This window comes from Manis pentadactyla, chromosome 16 (assembly GCF_030020395.1).
Source record: "Manis pentadactyla isolate mManPen7 chromosome 16, mManPen7.hap1, whole genome shotgun sequence".
Taxonomy (NCBI): Eukaryota; Metazoa; Chordata; class Mammalia; order Pholidota; family Manidae; genus Manis; species Manis pentadactyla.
The window spans coordinates 29,092,156-29,115,097 of NC_080034.1; the positions used below are offsets into that span (position 1 = coordinate 29,092,156).

The window sequence follows — 22,942 nt, forward strand, 5'->3', positions numbered from 1 at the left end:
TGCACTCACTATCCATCAGTGTAGTAAGATGGTAGAGAGTCATTACTTTTCCAGGTCTTTTAAATATTGCAGACGATTCTTCCCTGTCACAGGTGTACTTGGGGTGGTCCGAGCCTCTTCCCGTATCCCCCCTCCCTCCTTGAGCTAGCTCATGGGGCCCCTTCCTCTAGACTCCCAGCCCTCTGGTCTCAGCTTCCCCTGGGGCATGTGTATTCTCAACCATCTTGTCATTGGTCTTTCCACTCTATTCTAAGTAATGATGTCCAGGAAGGAAGACAACATGTATTTCTAGAACAGCTGTCACCACAGATGCCTGGAAGAAAACCTGTGCAGTGTGGACAGGAATGGTCCTATTTTCCTGAAAAGGAGACACATAAAGTCCGTACCTTCGCAAAGATTCTAGGCTCTGATCTGCTTTGAAACACTTCTCATTTCCTGGAGCACCCGTTCCTACCTTATCTGCCACTACGCCATCACACACTTTCTCTTCTCTCCTACCCTCTTTGCATTTAATCTTTTTGGCAAAAAAGTCTTTCAAAAGCAAGTTTGAGTAGAGTTACCACAAAATGAGTGCGGTATCTCCACAGTGAGTCATAATGGAAGTCAGAAAATGGTGTCATGACCAATTAGCTTTCTTCTGGTTTTCCTTGTGGCTTATCGATGGTGGCCGTGCAGCCCTTCCACGAACAGCCCTGGAGCTGTGCTGGCTCAGCGGGGATTCGGGGATGACTTCAGGGAACAGCTTCCTGTGTGTGTTACTGTTTTTCTTCTATTGACTGATGTGTGTAGGAGAATTGGCAGTGAAGAACAGTACATTTCTTTGCTCTTCCTTCCGTAAATTGCTTCTTACAACAGTGATTTAAAGTCGTGGAAAAATAAGTTCGCAGTCTTCCGTGGAAGAGGAAAGAGGGAGATGGTGGGAGAAGGATGGTTAAAAGGGTGGGAAACGTTTGTAGTGATGCAGCCTCTTGGTGACCTTACATTTGCATAGTACGTCTTGCTGCTCTCTGTGTGTGCGCGGATGTATTCTTTCCCGAGTTTTCTGGCAACGTTCCAGGCATAGCAGAGGCTACAAATCTTTTGCAAATTGGCATATCCTTTTTCTGCTCATGTAAATCAATAAGGAGCAGTTGTTCCCTGTTCCTGGACAGAGGGCTTAACTCCATGTTGCTGTCTGTGCACTGGTGAAACGTAATCATCTCCGAACCCTGGTACAGACTTAACTGGGTGTGCATTGACAGTGCCTTGTTCTGACTGGGCACTCAATCAATAATAGTTGAATGATACCCAGAATATCACCTCAAAGCTGAGGACCTAGACCGATCCTGTCAGTTCTTTCCACGTTCTTTGGTAGTGCACCTGGGGAGGACTTAGCTCTCTGTGTGCATCCCAGGTCTTTGGATTTTATTTCCTTTCTATAATGGGCTGGTTCTGTGAAACAGTAAGCCAGACGTTCAGGCAGGACATTAGGTGGGGCTGGAACATTCTGGAAGAGTGGAAACTTGACGAGGGCACAGCCTTTTCTGCAGCTCCTCTGATACGGGGTGTGGGTGGTCGGCCTGGCTGACTGTGGGGAGGGAGGGAGGCACTGACTTGAGCTCCCTGCTCTCTTCCACCTGTGAAAGGGGCTCTTTCCTGACCGATTGGCGGACAAAGAGAAGGAGTTGCTTCAAACCATGTGGCTTTATTGAAATAGATTGTTGCTGGGGACTTCCCCTTTAAGATAATGCCAGATAGTGAAGCTGTATTATAATGTTTCAGATAATAGAAAACCCATATTCACCTGGCTGATCCGCCTCTTTGTTGGACTCATGAAATGGAAATAAAAGTGTGGAAAGAGACTTTGTGATGGTGGTTGGTTGGCTTTCCCCTTGATGTAGTAGCAGCTATTTGGGTTCAATCCTCTGCTTTTGTCATACTAATTTTGGTTATTTTGTGTCTTGCCCCACAGTTGTGAACTCGTAAGACATTCTTGGAAAGACTGGAAAGGGAGGTGCTCTTCCGAATGGCTTTTGGGAGACAGTCTTGGTCACATCACTTTACTTAAGGTTTGCTCTTTTTGTCTATTCGTAAGGACAGGAGAGAGGGCCCCTCTCAGTGATGCCGGGGTTCTTGTTCACGAAGCCAAAGAATGAGCTTCAGAAACAGTCAAGGTAGGAGAGCAAGGTACAGGCTTTTATTTAGAGATAAAGGGAAAGGACAGAGCTCCCGGCTCAGGCCAGGAGGGGTCAAGAGAGTCCGTGGTGGGCGTTGTCTGGGGGTTTTATAGGCAGTTGAGGATTTTTCGAGAACATGAATAAAACTTTGGGGTGTGGACTTCTTAGGTGTTCCCTGAATATTAAAGATTATCTTAACGTAAGGAATTTCCTGTCTTGATTTCTCTCTGGGACATTGTCCCCTTGGTCTGGGATAACATCAAAGGCTGCCTGCACAGCCCGCAAGGTGGGCTGAGGTAATGTCTATTTGTGAAAGAATCCTGCCTTTTGAATTTTCTGGGTGTTAAAATGCAATCTTATCTTTAAGATGGACTGTTTCCTGCCTTTTACCATGTCGTGTACCGCTGGGTCTCCATGCTAAGTTAGTTGCTCAGTTTGCAAAATCACCTCGTCAGATCTGAAGGAGGACAGACAGCACATAGGCCTGGGCCTTTCAGTATGCCAAAGTGACTCTTACCCATGGCTACAAATGATTAGCGTCACTGAACATGTGCCACTCTTCCCCACCTGGGGAACACCAACTGATCTGTGGAGGTGATCATGTGGTTTTTGTCCTTTTTGTTGATGTAGTGGATGATGTACAGTAATCTATTTTTAGTTAGACCTTTGTCTTAAAGCTTTTGTGAATCCCTAAATTCCTAATAGTCCTGTTAGTGCATAGTTTTTGCCATAAAATACAGTCATGTAGACTTTAAAGATTATGAAACAGTTTATTTGTGCTTTGCGAAGGACGATCGTTTGTTAGTCTTTGCTTTCTCCTTTTCCAACACCGTCTTTATGCATTCACTAACTAGTTAAGTCAACAGTTCTTCACATCAGTTTTGTGACTCAGTGTGTCACAACCAATTGTAAGGACTGTTGAAGTAATTAGCTAGTAATTTCTGGTAAAGGTCCTAAGCTTTGTGGCTGACCTACGAGAAAAGAGGAGGTGAGGTGATTCCTGTGAGATTGCTGTTCCCTTGTATGCCTTCCAGTGTGCTTTGTGGGGGGCACAGGGAGTGGAAGTAGAGCGAGCTGCTGATGGGGGTGCACACGGTGGTGTTGGGTCTCGGCACAGTGAAATGGGGTTGCGCAGCCTTGCCTGTCATTGTGTGTGGGTTTGTGCGTGCCCATGTATGGAGAATCGCTTGGCCCTCGTGAGGAACTCCAAAGAACCGCAGCTTATGCTTTAAGAAAATGATAATTACCATGAATCACGGCCATGGATTTGCGAAGGGACTGCTCAGTGTCTAATTCTAGAACAGGAGAGAGCGTGCCCTGCTTAGGGGCGCCAGGATCAAGGAGGCTGTGTGGGAGGAATTGACCTTTACGAGTTGAACCGGATGTGCTGAGATGCCCAGGAGGCAACACCTGCCAATGAGACGAGTGGAGACCCCAGGCCTCCAGAGCAGGAGTTCTCATCCCTATCTGTGGACTGTGTGACAGTGCAGAGAGCTCCGCCTTCCCTTTCAGAGGTCCTGATTCTGCATTCGCAAAGAACAGTCTACTTCCCCACCCCAAATGAACCTGATGTACATGCTGGGGTTGATTCCACGTTCCTTTGAGGGCTGTGGAGGGATAAGAGGCATCACAGTTTCATCACTGGGCCTCTGAGGGAACAAGCAGAGTGTCCCCCGCGTCCTCTCCCACGCGCGCATTCAGACACAGGCAGGTACATGCACACTGTCATGTAGCATTTGTTTGACTATAATCAGGTCTCACGTGTAAATGTAGCTCTAAGAAATAAATACTGAAATTTTTAATGTGCTGTCTCAGTAGTCAAATGTGTTATTCAGCTCTGCAGATTAAAGTGCTTGTTCTTGAAGCCTTAAACTCCTAATAGTCATTGTGGAGTCTTCAAAGAGAGCCTAACTCCTCTCTAGTGAGCTCTGGTATTACTTGGATGTTTTCTAGTGTTGTTTTTTTTGTTCTTCGTAGGATTGTGTATCAGGAGGGTGGGAAGGAGAGGGAGGGCGACAGTTCCGACCGTGGTGTTAATTTTCACGTGGCAGCTGGGCTTCGATGTCCCCTCCGCATAAGGGGCATCTCGTAGTCGTAGCCAGCCACTGGTCGATGCACACGATGAAAAATGTGCATGCAAGGAAGACGTCTATGATCGGCAAAAACAACAGAAAGCACAAAATTAATCTTATGACAACTGCCCGTGGTATACCTGTAATAATTCAGGAGTGTTTCAAAGTTACCAGAAATCTATCTCTTTTATCTGTAAAACATTCAACAACCTCGAGGCCTCTCTAATGACAGTCACACCTACATTAAATCAACACTGGGCAGAATAAGGCCGAAATACACAAGATGACTAACTGTTTCAGCTATGGAACCAAATCATGTAAAAACTCAAGGATTTTAAAACCTACACTGGCAGTTATTCCAGTTTTGTTTCTGTACGTGAGCTGCCAATCTGCTGAGTTGGCAGTATGTCCCTGTTACCTAAAATTGCAAAAATATGTATTTTCCCTATCCAATAAATTTGTGAAACACTTTGAGAAATGTATCTCTCTCTCAACAATATCAGAACTCATTCTAGCATGAGTTCTAATCACACTAATTAAGAAATCATATATGTAATATTATTTTCTATCTAGAGGATCTTTATAAAGTACAGATTGATTGAAGGTTAATAAGGGTTTTGTGGGTAATTGTTACAGCCACTGAACACTATGGCACTCTTTTTGAAAAACAGCTTAATCCATTTTGTAATATATTTGCAATATCGAATCATGTGCACTTGAAACTAATATGTGCCAATTATATCTCCACGAAAAGTAATTAATTGGAAAGAAAGTAGCTTCAAATCAGATATTTACTTTGGTATTCTTCACTAAATCATCACTTAGCAATTGAGAAATAAAGAAAGCATCGAGGCAAGACAGGGTAAATCTGAGTGAAGGGTGTGATGGAAGTATGCATTCCTAATCCACTGCTACGAGCTGTCACACATTTTTAGACTTCCCAGTTCTTGCTAAAAAGAGATGCTCCAATTCCTCTTTGAAAGGTATTACCACTACTGTAAGAAAAGTTAGCTTCCAGATTTATAAATTTCACTGGCAACACAGTGATCAAATAACCTGTATGTGGTATGGCAGACAGATGTTTATAGCTTTTTTCTCTCTCAGCCGAGTGAAGACATAGGATAAAGTTACCCTCATCAATTAGGGCAACAGAGTTAGCATACGGTTCTGTTACATATGTTATAGAACCTTTTTCACATGGGATTATGTACTTTGGATCAAAACAGAACAGGTGCAAAATAATGAAGAGAGTATAAAAAGAAAATCCCTAAAATTAATATTGGGTTAGCATAACATTTTCTAAATTGCAAAGTTGTAAGAACTGAATAGTCCCCAGAAGTAAGAGGGCATTTTAGGACAAAATCAATTTATGAGAAGATGCTGTCTAACACTGCGTGGAGTTAATCGAGTTCCCCCTCTTTAAGCCTCGGAGAATACTTTGATTTGACAGTCTCTGCCTCCAAAGCCTGTCAAGTTCTCCTTTCTGCGAGATTGAGAGAAGACAATTTGACCACAAAATTTCCCTGCCCAAGTATATTTCCCATCCCAGCCCACTGGTAGCAATACAGAGACTTAGATCTTTTCCTTTCACTCACTATGGGAAGGCAATTCCCTACCTGTGGGAGATTGGTAACACGATATTCCAGGAGTGATCTTTATGTGGCTTCTAGTCTACTTTCACATAAAATCTCATGCACAGTTTTGACAACGGATTTTAGATAATTCATGTCAAAATTTCCCTGCCCAAGTATATTTCCCATCCCAGCCCACTGGTAGCAATACAGAGACTTAGATCTTTTCCTTTCACTCACTATGGGAAGGCAATTCCCTACCTGTGGGAGATTGGTAACACGATATTCCAGGAGTGATCTTTATGTGGCTTCTAGTCTACTTTCACATAAAATCTCATGCACAGTTTTGACAACGGATTTTAGATAATTCATGTCAAAATTTCCCTGCCCAAGTATATTTCCCATCCCAGCCCACTGGTAGCAATACAGAGACTTAGATCTTTTCCTTTCACTCACTATGGGAAGGCAATTCCCTACCTGTCGGAGATTGGTAACACGATATTCCAGGAGTGATCTTTATGTGGCTTCTAGTCTACTTTCACATAAAATCTCATGCACAGTTTTGACAACGGATTTTAGATAATTCATGTCTGGTTACCTCACGTCTTCCCCTTCCTCCAAAGTGCAGAGGCAGATAGTGCACTGCTCCTCGGTGGCTTCCTGAGTCGGTGCTTCGCCGGCTTGTTGGCGGGGCTGGTCCCTCTGTGAGAGGCGATCGGGTGTCACCGTGTTAGTGGGATGACATTACTGAACAACTGAGTAAAGTCTGTGTTTATTTGACAGACAATGCCAAAGAAAACTACACATTCGGCCACAACTTATCTCCCAGGTATAACTGTGATGAGTTAATGGATGAGTTAAGTGACTAATTTCAACTAAGTTATTTTAAGACTTAAATAAGCAGCATCAAAAGGAAAGTAAAAAGTAATTAATTAATTACGTTGAAAAAGTACTATTTTTAAAACACTGTTAGGATGTTTACAAAGTCTATTTTCGTCCCATCATAACGCATAGCCTTTACTAAGGAATTTTCAAATAATCTCCAAATAAATTAATCCGATGACATAGTTTTTAGCTTAGACAACTGAAAGGACTTAAATTTAGTGGAAATAGCTCTTTAATACTCTTAGAAAACAGAAGACAAATTCAGTGATTTTTCACTTTCTTCTTATTAGTCTGCATAGCATAGTTGTTTGTTGAAAGAAATCTATATAACATGTCTATTGCACAACTTCTCTAAATAATACTATAAATTGAGGGTACAATGTTAGAAATGTAGGTTAACTAAATGTCAAAATAAGTGGCCAGTTAAATTACAGTATAATTTTTTAAAGAGAATACGGGTGGCATGTGGGTGCTGATCCAGGATGAAAACATAATGCCCAAAAACGGTGCGCTTGTCATCCTCTTTGTGTTGTTTTTTAAAGTGGAAGGGAAAATATTTACAGATGTACATTATTAATGCCTAATAATGCCTAGATTACATAAGAAACCCTTAACTATGATTTTTCTTCTGGGAAGAAAAGCTTGGGTCTTTAGAGTAAGAAACCTCAGAAGATATGTTTTTAAACTTTCAAATTTTTAAAAATCATATGCATGTGTTGCTTTAGTAATAATGTAGCTGAATTCAGAGGTCCATAATACTAAATCTTATGCATTTCAATAATGTAGACATTGCACAGAAGAAATTCTTGCTTTTTTGTATTTATGTGGGTATGTGCATCTCTCGATCGTCTCCTGAGATGCTCCGCTGTTGTCATGTTCTGTTTCTTGTAAACGTTCCGGTATCTGAAGGTGAAGAATAACTAGTATTAAAAGCTAGGATGACTATTCCTTGAATAGCACTGTTGATAGTGTAAAAGCAGTAAAGCTCCATATTTATAAACCTGCAATATAAATACAGTGTTTGCAATATGTTAAGGCAAATGGTTGTCTGTACTTCTTTTCTCAGCCCGCTGAAGTGGTGCTACAAAGTCACCCTTACATTCTTCAGTGACTCCTACTGCCCACCTCTTGCTTCTGGGTCCTCTTCTCATGTTCTGCCTTAAGCCTAAACATAGCTTCAGGTTTCTCCCCAAGTGTCATCTCCTTAATCCTGGAATAACTGCAGCCCTGTTTCCTGCTTTCCCTTCACAGCCAGGCTTATAAAGCAAGCAGTTTATATTCACTGTTCCCACAGTTTTACCTTCCTCTCTGTAATCTAAGAAGGACACCATCCCCATCCTCACCAATAACCACTCTATAATGCATTCAACGTTTTCCCAACTTTGTGTTTCTGTGGTGAGACACTAATGACCATATTATTTTGACATTGTTCTCATTTTGTTTCTTCTCAACTCCTCTAGCCAGTGCTCAGAATCCTTTCTTTGAAGAACAGGTCTACCTTTCAGATATAGTATTATCAGTCTCCAAGGTTTTTTCAATTTGTCAGTCTATACATTTTTTTGTGGCAATCTAATCCTCTTCCATACATTTGTGTTTTATGACAGTATGTGGCTCATATATATTGACAAATCACAACATATCTTTAACTCAGGTATCAGTTTATGGTTATGAGGTGCAGACTATAAACTGAAATCCCTAGTGGACATTTTACCTTGATACCCACTTATCACAGATTCAGTATGTGTAAAACCTAACTCACCTAACCTCTTGCCTAAACCATAATCTAATACTCTGCAACTCAGTGAAAGGCAACAAGCTAGCATCTAGGAGTCATCCCAAATGTCGTTCAGATGTGTCTCATCATTATTACACCAGCTGCCACTGTCCTTGTTCAGGTGTTTATCAACTTTTACCTCTTCTACTATGTCTTAGCTAACTAGATTCCATGCGCTCACCTTCACATCTATTTTTTGCAACAAGTGAGGAGGTGGTCTTTCTAACTACAATCTGAGTAAATCACTCCAAAAGCATAAGTAAGACCAAGTCATTTCGCTTTCAATGGTTCCCGAGTCCCAGTTTCTTGGCTGGGCAGCTTTATTTCTTATTGCTGAGTGATCCCCATTCCTAAGATCCAGAAATATCAGCGTATTTGCAGTTGCTTGTGTGTATGTTATTGGAGATCTCTTAACATGCTGTAATCACTGCAAGAGTATCATTCTCAATTCCAAAACCTGCTGAGAAGTCACACGCATAATAAAGCATCTCGGAAGCCTTTCCTACAGTACATCCACCTCCCAAGGTGAAGCCCCTCCCTTCTCTGTCCTACTTTTATAACTAGTATGTGTTATGAATTGCAAACTCAATGAATTTACACCTTAGATTGGTATCTAGAAAATGTTTATCTGCTCAAATCAGATACAGAGAATAAGTACAGTCCTTTGGCAGATGAGTAGAGTAGAAACGCATTGGAACAGACCAATTACCTCTTGTGAGAAAATCAAGCTCATGTCCCACTGACAGTGGATCAAGACTGGTGTCTTGGTACCAAAGAAAAAACTTGTAATGAGGAGAGAGAAATATAGTACATTTTACAGTGCAAATACAAATACAGATTTTAATCTATCTAATACATTTTTATACCACAATTTCTATTTACTAATTCTCACATTCTACTAAAACACGTATAATAAATAAGTTGAGAATATTTGCAGTAAAATAAAATAGAAGAAGAATACTCTTAAGAAGAAAAATATTTCAGCATTTTGAAAAGTTTTTATTTTACCAGTATAGGAAGAACTAGTACAAATACGAAGTCAAGTCGAAGTGCTACATGGTGATGGTCCAGGTGGGGATGCGATGCCCCAGGTGCCTCAGCGGCCGCAGCCCCTCCAGCTTCAGGTCCCAGGCCCCTGACCAAGGATGAGAGCGCTTTAGCTTGTAACCATCTCTGCAGTGTCTTATGATAATCAGTAGGAATGGGGGACTATGTTTACATTTTTTAAAGTTGCCTAAAGCTTCTTAACTTACACAGCTGAGACAAATTTAGCCCCTAAGATATAACTAACAAAAATCTCAGATTCAATTCAGAAAGTAAAACTCAAAAATTCAATTTTGTCATTACAAGGAGCAAAGCACTGTGGTGAGTTTCATTCACATCCTACAAAGGAAACAAATTGCATAGGTTCCTTCCAATCTAAAAGTCTGATTCTACTTGAGGAGCACACAAATTAGGTGTTTCTGTTTGTTTGTTTATGTGAATGTTACAGATGCTCCCAAGACTTTTGTTTGTTGAATAGTGTCTCTGCGTTGCTGGCTTCAAAGATAATTACAACAACAAACACATCTCTACCTTACAATACAAGGGTAAACAAAATTTTATAAAGTGGAAAACTGTTAAATGCCGAATCTCCATTTATTTATTCTCACTTTATGTTTTGCCTCAAAAGCTGCTGTGGACCAAGATCTCAATGACTTCCTAAGGAAAATGAATTTCATCGAAAGTTAATGCACATCTAGTTCCATTTCTCTGGTAAACACCGTAAGACTAGGAAGGCACAAGCTGGTGTTCTCCTGTCAGTAGCCAGGGTTAGAGGCAGTCAAGCAGATGTAAGTGCGAAGAGCGGGGAGGGTGTATCAAGAAGTTGTGAGAAGCAGGGTGTATTTAGCGAGCTGGCTTTCATGGCAGACACCCCTGAAGGACAACAGAACAGCTTACTCCTGTGTGACAGGGCCCCCTGCCGCAGAACTCAAGTTCCTCCTGTTGCTTCTCCAGGTCTCTAACTTGCCCAGAGGCAGTGCCTCACAGCTAAACTGAATTCAGTTTCTCCACAGCACCGCCCTGGGTGGCATTCCACTATAAAGCATTGATTCTGGCCGTTTGAGCACAAGCTACTGAGCATATCCTGAAACAGACAAGATACTGATGGAGCCGATCTCTCTGGAGCCTACCGAGGATGTAAGGACATAGTCCCAGGCACAGGATGTCCGTGTCCACTGTAGGGGTGCATCCTGTGTGTGTGTGGTGGGGGGCGCTCAGGTCCCAGCCTGGAAACAGAACACAGAAAGACCACAGGAAATACTTGAATAATTGGTTATTTCTTAATGTAGGAAAAATAGCCTAGTATTCATATTCAAATGTCTATAGATTAGTCATGAAATTCATTATCTAACAACAAATTACAAAAATGTAACAGATTTAATGATTACTAAATCAAGGAATCATAACCCCACAAATTCTCACTGCTCATTTCTTACAATACCTCCAATTCAAATTTATCCAAGGAAAAAGACAATTGGAACGTTTTGTTGTATACCTTCTTTACAGCAGGTATTTTAAGTAAAATAACAGGAATTTGAATGGAAATAAAATTGTTAAAATTAAACACCTCAGCAAATGCTATAGGAGCAAGTAAGACACATCTATAAACACGTAAGGCAGGAAAATGGAAGAATCTTATTTTGCTTTACTTTTATATTGTGACATTCAGCCATTTTAAAAGATAAATCTTTTAAGAGAAAAAAATGTTAACCTTGTGCATTTATTTCAAACACATGCAAGAAGACGTTCCACATCTGGAAACTGATATTAGCTCCATTCACACTCTTTATTCTGTATTCCAGCTTAATATTTTTTCTCTCAAGTCAGTCAAATTTACAAATAGAAGCACAGTTCTGAACAGAGTACTTCAAAAAAAAGTTCCAGTGATGCCTTTTTATACTCCAATTCTTATTTCCTACTAGCTTGTAACACATTTTCAAATTTTGCGTTTAATCTTTTTTTTTTTTTTTTATTAAGGTATCATTAATAGAAAGTCTTATTCTCAGGTTTCACAGGAGCACCGCTGCGATTACGACAGCATGCTTAATCTTAACAATTTAGAACAGGTAATCTTCTAGATACTGGAAAATATTAATGTTACGTTGGCAACTTTCTATATAAAGGGTTAATATATTACAATGGCAATGAGAACCAGAGATTCTGGATATAATCATAAGTTATACAACTAAAGGTAGAAGTCAAAGAAGTGGTAGATCATTAATTATTTCAATTGATTTGCAAACATTTCTGTAAGGGCCAACTACTTCTCTGTAGGCCATACCCAACTAGGTCTTCCTAAGTGGTTACTAAGTCTTTGGAATACTCAGGTTAGTCTCCGTAATGTGAAAGAAGCCACAGACGCCACAGACAAAATCAACCACATGAAGATGCTGCGGGATTGGTGCAGCTGTACTGGCTAAACGCATAAATGAGCAAGGGAAGCTGTTTTCCTGTTAAATTGTATTCACAAAAACAAGCAGGCAGGATATGAAGCACAGAATTTGCTGTCCTAAAGTAGAAAAGCAGATACTTAATTTTCAAAGAAAAAGCAAAAAGTTCAGTTGGTCTTCCCATGTTAAGGTAATACAATAATATTTAAATTATTAAATAAACTGAGTTAAAAGACATTGAAAAAAGCACAGCTGGAAAATGCTAATATTCTTCTTCCGTCTGGCAGGTAACATATAATAAGTCAGAGCATATATTTGTGCACTGTATCTTGTTTCTCAAGATCATCAATTTTAACATTAGCCTTTACTATGGAAACTGAAAAAAGAAACGAGACTGGTTTGCAAAAATAAATGACCCTTTGTTGCATCCTGAAAATGGTTTGGTTACGTTAAATAAATTTGTTTGGTCAACTTGTTTTGTCAACACCTACAACTCAGGGTAAGAAAGAGGAAGATTTTGGTTAGTAAAGAATAACCTAGTGAACTGGTGGTTTAGTATACTTAAATTGCTTCTACTGATTTTATAGTGTTATAAACCAATGGGAATAGAAGGAAAAGGAATAATGTGTGATTATCTTTTTAAAAACATGAAACAGACGTTGTATGCTGCATCATCATCCTTCGATGTTCCATCCTCTGCACAACTTCATGACGATGCAGTCTCTGTCCTGGAGGTGCTGTGCCTGGAATGTAATACGGAATTGGCTGGTTTGTGGCATGAGGATGCTGCGGGATTGGTGCAGTTGTGGTGTCTAAATTAGTAGGGAGTGGGGGTGCCACGGGGTGAGGTGGGGGTGCATGACAAGACATGTTAGAATGGGAGGCATGCACAGGGTGAGGAATAACAGGTGGAGACTGAGCCTGAGCAGTTGGGTTTCTGTAGGAGTTTGGGCCGGCAGAGGCTTCATGACGCCGTCTTGTCAAAGCAGCATCTGTAAGGAAAACAGAGGCATCGTGCAGTTGAGCGTACATTGCTAGTATAGATTCCTACTGTATTTTAGAAACGTATTAGCATATGTTTAATGTTTTATGTGTGCTTTAGCAATGCTTGAGTCTTCTCTGTTCTATTTGCAACCTATTTTCTCCTTTGAGTAATCTTAGATATCTTCCCATGTCAGTGTACAGTTTTACTTCATTCTCAGCTTCACAGCAGTCTACTATAGGAATGTACCAAAATTTATCAAAGAAATTTCCATTGATAAAAATTGGAAACAACCCGAATGCTCCAATAGATATCTATCTGTATGATCCGTCTCATGCTAGTGTTCTTTTGTAGATTCATGTGCACGAGTGCGTGCGCAAACACACACACACACACACACACACACACACACACATCATTCATGGACAGTGTCTGTAGCATAAGTTTCCTGTAAGTAGTTGTGAGTCTCAGCAAATAATTTAAACTCAGATAGCAGTGGACAAAAGACCCTGCCCAAAAGGTTACCATAATTAATACACCCGTCACCAGTACACAGGAGTCCCGGAGGACCCCCACTCTCACTCAGTCCTCACATGCCAATCTGAGAAAAATCTTGTATTTATTAGGCACTTACATTTCTTCCCAGAAATACCTATTCACCTTCCTAGCCTATTCTCCTTTTTCTTGCTGATTTATAAGTAGTTCATATACAATGGAAGCTTTTGTCATAATAAGTGTAAACATGTTTCCAAACTGTGTTAATTTTATTTTGCATACACAGGTTTGTTGGCTTCTGTGTAGTCAGCTGTATTAATTACACATTTATAAACATATAAAGCTTGCTTTCCTTTATAATTTCCCAGTTAAGAGCAGTATAGAGAAGAAGGGAACTTGTAGTCCTTCTGGGCAAGACTGTGGAGACGTCCTTTTCTTGCTGCTCCTCTCCCCGCGCCCCAGGCCGTTTTCCCCACACTTCATTAATACGATGACAGGAGCATGTCTGCCGGGAACCGGCCGTGGACATGAGCCCTTCACACAGATGCCTTCCCCCCATTTCTTCATTCTAAATCTTTATGTGTCAAAGTAACTGTTGGAAGATCCTTCTGCAGAATACGCATCCCTCTTCCAATACAAAACATGCATCTACTTGAGGTAGAAAATATGTTTATAGATTTCAGTCCGAATTTCATTTTATTTGGAAGAATTTCCTGGTAGCCTGCTATAGGCTATGGGCAGTCTCTAGTTTCATTATAGAAGGATTTCCTTCAAATTGTAATTCTTTGGTTCATTCAGCTGGGGTAAAAGGTAGGTAACCATGAAAACATTCAGCCATATTTTCAAAGGAAACCTTGCTATCAAGTATCTTAAAGAAAGTTTCACTGAGCTCAGTAAGTTGTGAGAAAAGTTTTAAACTTATTTTCTAAAAGTTATGTTTTCGAATCAATGTTTTACTCCAAGATATCACAAAGCTCTGTATTTCTTGGTGGTAAAAATGATCACAAAAAAGCAAGTGTGTCTGTTTTACTAAGGTCAACTGTCCTTCCTCAAATTTACAGCATTTTTCCCAGTTTCACTTAAAAATTTTCTATTTCTATATTCATTATGCAAGAAGTAATATTCACAAGTATAAAATTTTAAAGTTTCTTTTCAGGATGAATCAATTTATTTAAGTCTTCAACAATCATTTCACTTCTTTCAGCTTTATTGAGGTATAAGGAACAAAATATTCCTGTGTAAAAAATAGTTTTCCATAAATAAGTAAATAAAGAATTAAGACATGTTTGGTAAATTGAAATCTCTGTAAATAAGAATGTGATAGTGCCACATTCTTAACATATATATCATATAATTTCAGGCAGCAGTCTTCATTGAGATTTTCCTGAAAGCCTGAATTCTTTAGGAGCCTCATATATACCATGACATTGAAATATGGCAGTAGATCATCTTCTCCTGGGCCATAACAAGTGATTTGTTTTTAATGCATTAAAAAAATTTTCAATATCGAATGAGTCCTTCTATTACATGAAATAAAGCAAAATTCTCCTGCACTCCAGCAACCCCTAATACCTCAAATCATTCCTACGTAATGCAGACTATGTGTTAAAAATCTTATCTTCTGAAGACATAACCACCAAACCAGAGCCTGTCTGGCTGCCGTTCTAACCTCCAACGTCTCTTCCCTTCCTATGGTCTCTAAACTCAGGCCCAACAGAATGTAAGAAATAAAATTCTAATCTGTGTAGAATTAATGGTGTCATAATAACCTGATTTCTGATTTTCCAAATCCCCTCGATCAGTAATGAATTAGAACTTTCAGACAATCCTAGAGACTTAATTCAAAAAAGAAATCACGGGCCACTAAATTAGACCATCGTTGCAAGGGCGATAAGATAAATAACTTACTTATTACATATGATATATCTGAACTAGTGATTTAGTGCTGAGCAGTGTGAACAAAGCATGGAGTCAAATGGGCCTGAGTGTGAATCGTGAGGCTGTCTAATCCCGAGCAGTGTGACCCTAGGAAAGTCATTTAACCTTTCACACCTATTAAGTGGCGCAGTCACTGCCCTGCATCGCTGTTGTTAGAGAAGATGAGAATCTGCTAGGTATGAAATACCCGAGTTGTGACTATGCTCTCTGCCCCATGCCCATAGTTATTTTGGAGGTATGCCCTTCCCTGCCCGAAGACATGCAAAAGTGCCCCCGGAAGGCCTAGCACAGTGTTTCAAACTCAACTAAAAGACAGCATTCTTTCCTCAAACTATTACGTGGGAAGCAGGTAAAAATGTAGATGAAATTTTTTACTTAGAAAATAAACACAGGAGGAGTGGAGTGCCCACAGGCCTCTCCTCCCCACCCGGCCCGTGTGCCTCCTGAGGCCTCCCCGCAGAGTCCGCAGGGTTCTGGAGCAGCACCGTTCCAGTCTGAGCTCTAGAGTAGCCAATACCAGAGTTAACCTGCTCCTGTTTGGCTCATAGGACCCACCTAATCTCTTCTGGGCCAAGGTACCAATCAGGAATCTCATGGTTACTTACAAATAATAGAAAAATCCAATCAAAACTGGCCAAAACAGTGAAGGGAATTAATGGGGTCACATAAAAGGATCTGGGTGGAGGTCCTTTGGGCTCTGGTGGAGAGGTCTGAAGGCAGGTGGCAAACCTCCCTGTCATTCTCCTGGGCTGCCTTCCCATACACGTCCTCTCTTGTCTTTGCTGATTCTCTCCGGGGGAAGGTCTGTGATCTGAATTCTGCTACAGAGTGTCTCTATTCTAAATCTCTGTATATTGGTTTTCTCCAAGCTTCCGGGTCTGGCCTATTTGGGCTAATCTCATGAACCCAAATAAAGGTAACCCGAGAACTAGATTTAGGAGTCTGTGGACTTGGATAAAAAAAATTACCAGTTTTTTCTCATCTCTAATTGCCTCCTGGCATTCATACCACCTTGTTAGCATCAGTTGAGAGGTTAAATATTACAAGTGATTTGTATCAAAAAACAAGGAAAATATGTTTGTTACTTTGAAAACAAATTATAGCGGACTCAAAGTCAGTTATAATTCTGTAATTCAGTATATCATGATATCATTTTCATTCACTTGCATTCCAAATTTTTTAAATAACTTGACCAAAGTTACAACTAGCATATGAGGAAATGACCATCACCAAAAGCCTATAAGGAACGATTTTCTATATGCTGTGATATATGTACAATAATTTATTACTACAGTAGCTTTATTTCCTGCAACATTTTCAGGACTTTATCTCAGCCCCCATGTCAACATGTTGTACAAGCGTATGTCATTTAGGGTGAAATTACTTCAGAGAAAAGATTGAAAACCTTTGCGATGAAATCCAGTCAGTGGGTGGACTAAACGACCTTCATTGTTGCTTCCAACTTGGACGCTTTAATTTTACAGATCCTGTTATTTGAGGATTCTGGGCAACCCTAAGACTCAGGAGATGAATTTGTAAGCACAGCAAGAGCGCTGCGGACTGCTGCGGCCATGACGGAAGTGAGAGAGATGACCCTTATCTGTTCAGAAAGAACTTGCCCTCATTATCTTCAAATATCTCAAATACAAAACTGAGAGTGAGAGAATAGGAACCACCACTGAAAGGAAGGAAAGGGAACTGACTGAGATACATTACAGTTTGGCATCTTACTACCAAAACCCACGTTAGGTACCCTAAATTCATGAGGCCCCCATCTGCTTGCTTCTATGATTCTAACCAGGCCTGTGCGGCCCCATTGAGGAACCTGGTTGAAGCTAGATGGCTTGAGTGCTTCAAGGTTGGAAATATGCAATGTGCTAAGTAAGGACAGGATGTGAACAAAATAGGCGAAGGATGTCCTACAAAGCATTTAAAAGAAATGCAGCCAGCAGAACTGCTTCTCTCAGGTTTATTCTATACAGGAACAATCTGGCCTAGAACAGTGTTCTTCTCCTAATCTAGGGAAACACAACATAAGCAAGTCTGTCTGTCCAAAAGGCCGTCATCAATATAGTTACAGTAACACGGTGAGAAGGGCATTCAAGTAGTCAATTGCTACCTAAGAGATTAAATGCGAATCCTGACTGATCCGGGTACTAACAAACAAGTGAGCGGCTTCCACAGCAGCTGCTCCGATTTACATTCCCACCAAATATTCATAAGGGTTCCAGGTTCTCCACATTCTTGTCAACACTGGTCATTTACTCTTTCCAGTGTTTTGGTTTTTTGTTTCTAATTTTGATGGGTGTAAAGTGGTTTTCATTTGTATTTCCCTCGTAATTAATGAGGTTGTTTTCATGTGCTTCCCATTTTTTGCATATCTTCTTTGGAAGAATACCTATGCAAGTCCTTTGCCCATTTTTAAACCGGGTTCTCTTTTTACTGTTGAGTTGTGCAAGTTCTTTATATATTCTGGATACTCGAGCCTTATCAAATAAATGATTTTCACATGATTTTCTCCCATTCTGTAGGCCGTTTTTCACTTTCTCAATAATGTCTTTTAATGTACAGAAGTCTTAGATTTTGGTGAAGTCCAATTTGCCTATGTTTTCTTTTGTTGCTGTTCATATTTTTGGTGACAGTGCCCGATCTCTTTCAGTTGTGGTATGATACTTCAATAACATACAGCACCTCCAATATGAAATCTTAGTCTACTAGAGACGACTTTCCTCACATACGATGTTCAATCTAAGATCACACTTTTGCTAACATAGCTAAAATCCTTAAAACAATACTTTTTGTAACAAACGTAATGAAAATTTCCTTCTCCCCAGCCCGTTTTTTTAAACGTACCTCCTGTATAAGTCCCAGTCATTCTGTTGCTTGTACGAGGAGCTGACGTCTCTGACCATTCGCTGCTGTCGTCAGTTGATTCACTGTCAGAGGCCTGCTCAGAGGCAGGTGACTCTGAGTAGTTGTGAAGCGAAGGGCTCGTGGTCGGAGATTCCGTTGTTGAACTAGTGAGCGGTACTGCAGTAGGTTCTGCAGAATGTAAAATAGTTATTTACCATTTCAAAACAAATTAGGTAATGGACTATATTTTAACCTAAGCTAACATTTTATGGTATTTACAACCAATTTAAAACTATGAACTCTAGTAAGTACAATATATAGTTTTACAAAATGCTTTCATAAATCCAACACGTGCATATTCCAATAATTCAGGTTATTAAAATAGTTTTTTGAGTAAACACTATGGAAGTTTTGTGAACTTCTACCAAGCAGAAGAGAGGAAAAGGAAAGAAATGTGCTTCTGCTATGTTCATATACATTGTCACAGGCTGTAACAGGGTTAGAAACTGTCCTTTCTTTGGTACAGTATGGATTCTAGAGTCAGACTGCTTGAAAACCAGTTTTAATTTCACCACTGACAGTATGGTCATGGATAAGTTACCTAAACATTCTGTCACTTTTTACACGACTTTTTGTTTATTAAAAAAAAAAATGCAAATATTAATTCCATCAGTGTTTTATAATAAAAGTGAAAAAGTTCTGTAGTAGGAAGTAAATTTGAGGCAGACATTAACTTCTGAATGAGCTATATTTTAGACTCTGATTATAAAATAGCTGTTTAAAAATTGAGAAGAATAGAAAGAAATCTGTCCAAAGCACAGTCACAACAATTTGGTTGAAAACAAAGGGATTATCTTAATGTGTTTCAGATCGAGAATACAATGTATTCTATACAGTGCAGAGCGGTAGGCTGATTTCTGAAATGCAGACAGTACCTGTTGTCCTGTATGGGAGACTACTCTGGATGCTTCAACATATTTGCTCCATATAAAAAGGGCAGGGAGGAACCTCTGTGTATTTGCAAATGACTTATCTTAGTTTCTCCACCTTGGCAGTATTGACACTTTTGGCTGTGCAATTCTGTGTAGGGAAAGGAAGTGGGGATACAGGGTGGGCTGTCCTGTGGATTGTGGGGTGATCCGTAGCATCCCTTGCCTCTACCACTTGGGTGATGGCAGCCCTCTACCCCAAAAGAGAGACCTGAAAATGTCTGCAGACATTGCAGATGCCTCCAGGAGACTAAATGGCTGCCAGTGAGGAAGCAGGGGACCCAGACGCTTAAGCTTTGGATTTATTTTTAATAGGTTAGAAGCTTTCCACTGAGAGAAATCAGTGGGGAGAAGGAGGCATCTACTTATCACTGGCATTCTTTTAACCTGGTAAAATTATTCTGCCTGAACTAATTCCAGTGGGTTAGAAGGCTGTTCTGTCACCTTCTCCTACTTACTGGCTGGTAGGTGTCGCATGGGAAAACACACAAGAAGTTTCCAAAACAGTTGTCATATATTTAATTAACTCTGAGCAATGTTAAATTATTCCCTATTATATTAACCACTCTCTTACAGATAATTTGTGGTGCTTCAGGATAAAAAGCAAGACACTGTTGAATGAAATGCACTTGGTAAAAATAAACGATCTTTTCATACACATAATCCCAGAGCCCTGGTGCTCTGAGAGTCATGATCACCCAGACTGCAGAGCGTCCGTGGGAGCCGAGTGCCCACGGCCTCTGACGCTTCCTCCCTCCCTAATGGATCCTTTCTCCAATTTATAGCTAACTCCCAAAGCAAACACATTTATATATGACTTGCCTTCATCCTTTAAGAAGATCATGACTGACCATTCTGAGATGTAACTGATAATTCCTGAAGATAATTCTCAATATGTGGGGAAACTTACAGATGTATTCAGCTAGTCACACGTGCTACCGCCTTCCCTCACCTGTTTCCAATTCTAGTTTGCTTCCTCAGTTACTGGAGTGCAGATCTCAGCCAAAACAAAACGTTAAAGCTGAGAAGCACAGAAGGGAAGAGCAATATTACACTAAAGGGTAGCAACTTTTAAAAGTAAATTAGTTTGCTGCCAGTTTGTTCTTTCAGTTCTGTTTCCTTACTCCAAGAAGGGACTAGCAGTAACCAAAAGGGAGGGTTGGGGAGGACACGTGGAGAGGGAGGGAGAAGGGGATGGCGGGGTATCACGACTGGTGCACATGGTGTGTATGGGGTCACGGGGAAGACAGTGCAGCTCAGAGAAGACAAATAGGGACTCTGTGGCAACTTCCCACACTGACGGACAGTGACTGCAGAGGGGTATGGGGGGAGGCTCGATAATAAGGGTGAATGTAATAACTACATTGCTTTTCTGTGAAAGTTTCATAAGAGTGTATATCAATGATAACCTTAAAAGAAAAAAATAAATTAGTTATTTCTAATAAACAGTATTAACCATTTAAGTCAGTCATACTGGCTTTCTGTTGTGTGTAGTTAAAAAGTGCCATTTCAGTTCTTCACAGCATAGTCAAAGTATGACAATAATATTAGAAATGAAATTAGCAGGAAAGTATGAGGATCGATTAAACTGCCACTTGTCAAAATATTTTTTGTCCAAGAAGATAACGGCCAAGTAATGAAGCAATAACCAGAAAGCACTGTAGGCACAATTTGCAAACCTCAGTTTATGTATCAATTTGTGGTATCAATTAAAAAATAAGATTAGATTATTTGAGAACTTCCCTGTTGTCTAATAATGTACCACCATTAAGCAAGAGTAGAAGTATCTAACATTTTAAGATATTTCATTTTATCCAATTCTCCTCATAGTTGTGCGCTGCGGCTCCTCCAGCTTACCATCGTCATCGTCGTCTGCAGTGAGGTCCACAACCTCTCCTGGATTCGGCCTGAAACGCTGCATCGCAGCGAAAGCCCTGCTACGGATGCTTCGATCCTGTGGCCGATGAGTATGGGAGCTTGGACGGTGGCTCCAGGGGTATGTGGAGCGTCCAAGCGTTGAAGGAGACCTTAAATGACATCAATATTCAATTAGTAAATATAAAAAAGAACAAAAATTTTAGTTACCCACGAAATCATAAGCCTTTCTTTCAAAATGCACTATAAAGACCTTCATGCAAGGTATCTCCATAGAAATAATGTAACAGAATTCAAACTAATGACTAGCACAATGCCCAGCTCTCAATAAACATGCTGAATGAAATGTTCAGCAAATGTTCTCCACAATGAACTGACCTCTGGATGTGAGAAATGATATGCCAGACGAATCACTGGTGTAAAATACAGGATTCTGGATCAAGAATGCTGCACTCTGTTCTATGGTTATTTTGAGTATGCATCTGGGGTTATAATCAAATGTTCACATTTTCTGTTAATACCTGAAATTATGCACCAGCGGTGAAGTAACAAAACTATCAACACACTAAACATTTAATAACATCTGCATGATCTTGTATATTTAGTCCAGATTGAATTTGTGAAACACAGCTTTGGAAGTTCTAAACCAAGCTATGTTTCTGGTGCTGCCCTAAAAGAGATCGAAGGCGCAGAGAAATTTCCTGGGATCAGCAGAGGCGAGGAGAGCTGCAGCTCCTTGACCGGTTTGGGAGCCATAACAAAACATCACTTGTTTGCGCTGAACATTTTTATCATCTTTTTATGATGTGTATGGCATTGTATTGTATTGTTACTTGCTGTAGGTTTCATTTTTTTTTTAATTTTAAGGGATTGTCTGTAATGATCTAGACTGAGGGTTCAGAGCAATAGCATGTAGAATACACAGTCAGTCCTAAAGCGCCCAGAGAAAAATGAGTGTTTTAGAAAGGTGGGGCTTATGAAAATGTCTTTTTCTGTCTTATCCAAACTGAATATGAAACTGACTGTGAGCTTATCATCAGCTTGTGTGGAAAGGGTGGGCCAGACCCGTTGACATGCAGTCATGGGGGGCACAAGCTCGACCACTCAGGAAAGAACCCCAGCATTCAAACTGGGCTGTGGATGGCCTCAGCGAGTATACAGCCTAAGAGTTCATAAAGAAGTTCAAACTCTAAAATGAAATCCTCGAGTTATCAGGAGTCAAAAAGATTAATTCCTGAGACAGTGAAGAAAGGGCAGCTCATTCCAGCAAGGACAGTACAGGCTGAGGCACGAGAGTAAACGAATGTCTCAGGATCACAATGGCTTTGAAGGAGGACCGAGGTCACCATGTGAAATCCTTGAGAAACAAACCCAGAGTCTGTGATGAGAAGTCTGTCATTCATGAAAAGCTGTTAATAGCTACCAAAAGTTCCAGGTCCATTTTGTAGTACTTTTGTAAAAGCTTCATTGGATGTCCTAACTCCAATTTAGTGGCATCTGTCAAGTCCTGACAGCAAAGAATCTGAAATGCAGATGCAGTGTCTCTAGGGGCCAGCTAAACAGTGACAAAGCTAATACCCCCAGTAACAGTAAGGATAGACTCGTGTCAGGAGCCCTATCCGTGTACTATGGTAAATGTATCTGCTTAAAATATTCAGCAGCTCCGTGGCCAGAAAGGTATCCAGTTCCACAAAGAAAAGGAGATCCTTAATTTCAGCAGTTCTTGTAGCTCATAAAAACTGAGTCACCGTTGTACCAGGCACTGTGCCAAGTCACGGGATAATGGGGCACAAACTGGGGAGTGTCAGTTTTTCTCAGTGTGTGAAAATCCTTTAAAACTTAAACCGGGGATATATTCTAGAGCGCTCTCTTCCAGGCCATGAGAAGCAGCGCTTCAGTGGGACAGTGGCAAGTGAGA

The 22,942-nt window shown here is 40.4% G+C and overlaps 1 long non-coding RNA gene across 1 annotated transcript in view; it reads left to right on the top strand.

The window, feature by feature from the left end:
• LOC130681324 (uncharacterized) overlaps nt 1-22,360 on the top strand; it is a 38,411-nt gene extending 16,051 nt beyond the window's left edge. The window contains exon 3 of the long non-coding RNA XR_008994377.1: nt 20,980-22,360. This is a non-coding gene — a long non-coding RNA (uncharacterized LOC130681324). The remainder of the gene's footprint in view (nt 1-20,979) is intronic.
• Nucleotides 22,361-22,942: the final 582 nt, after the last annotated feature.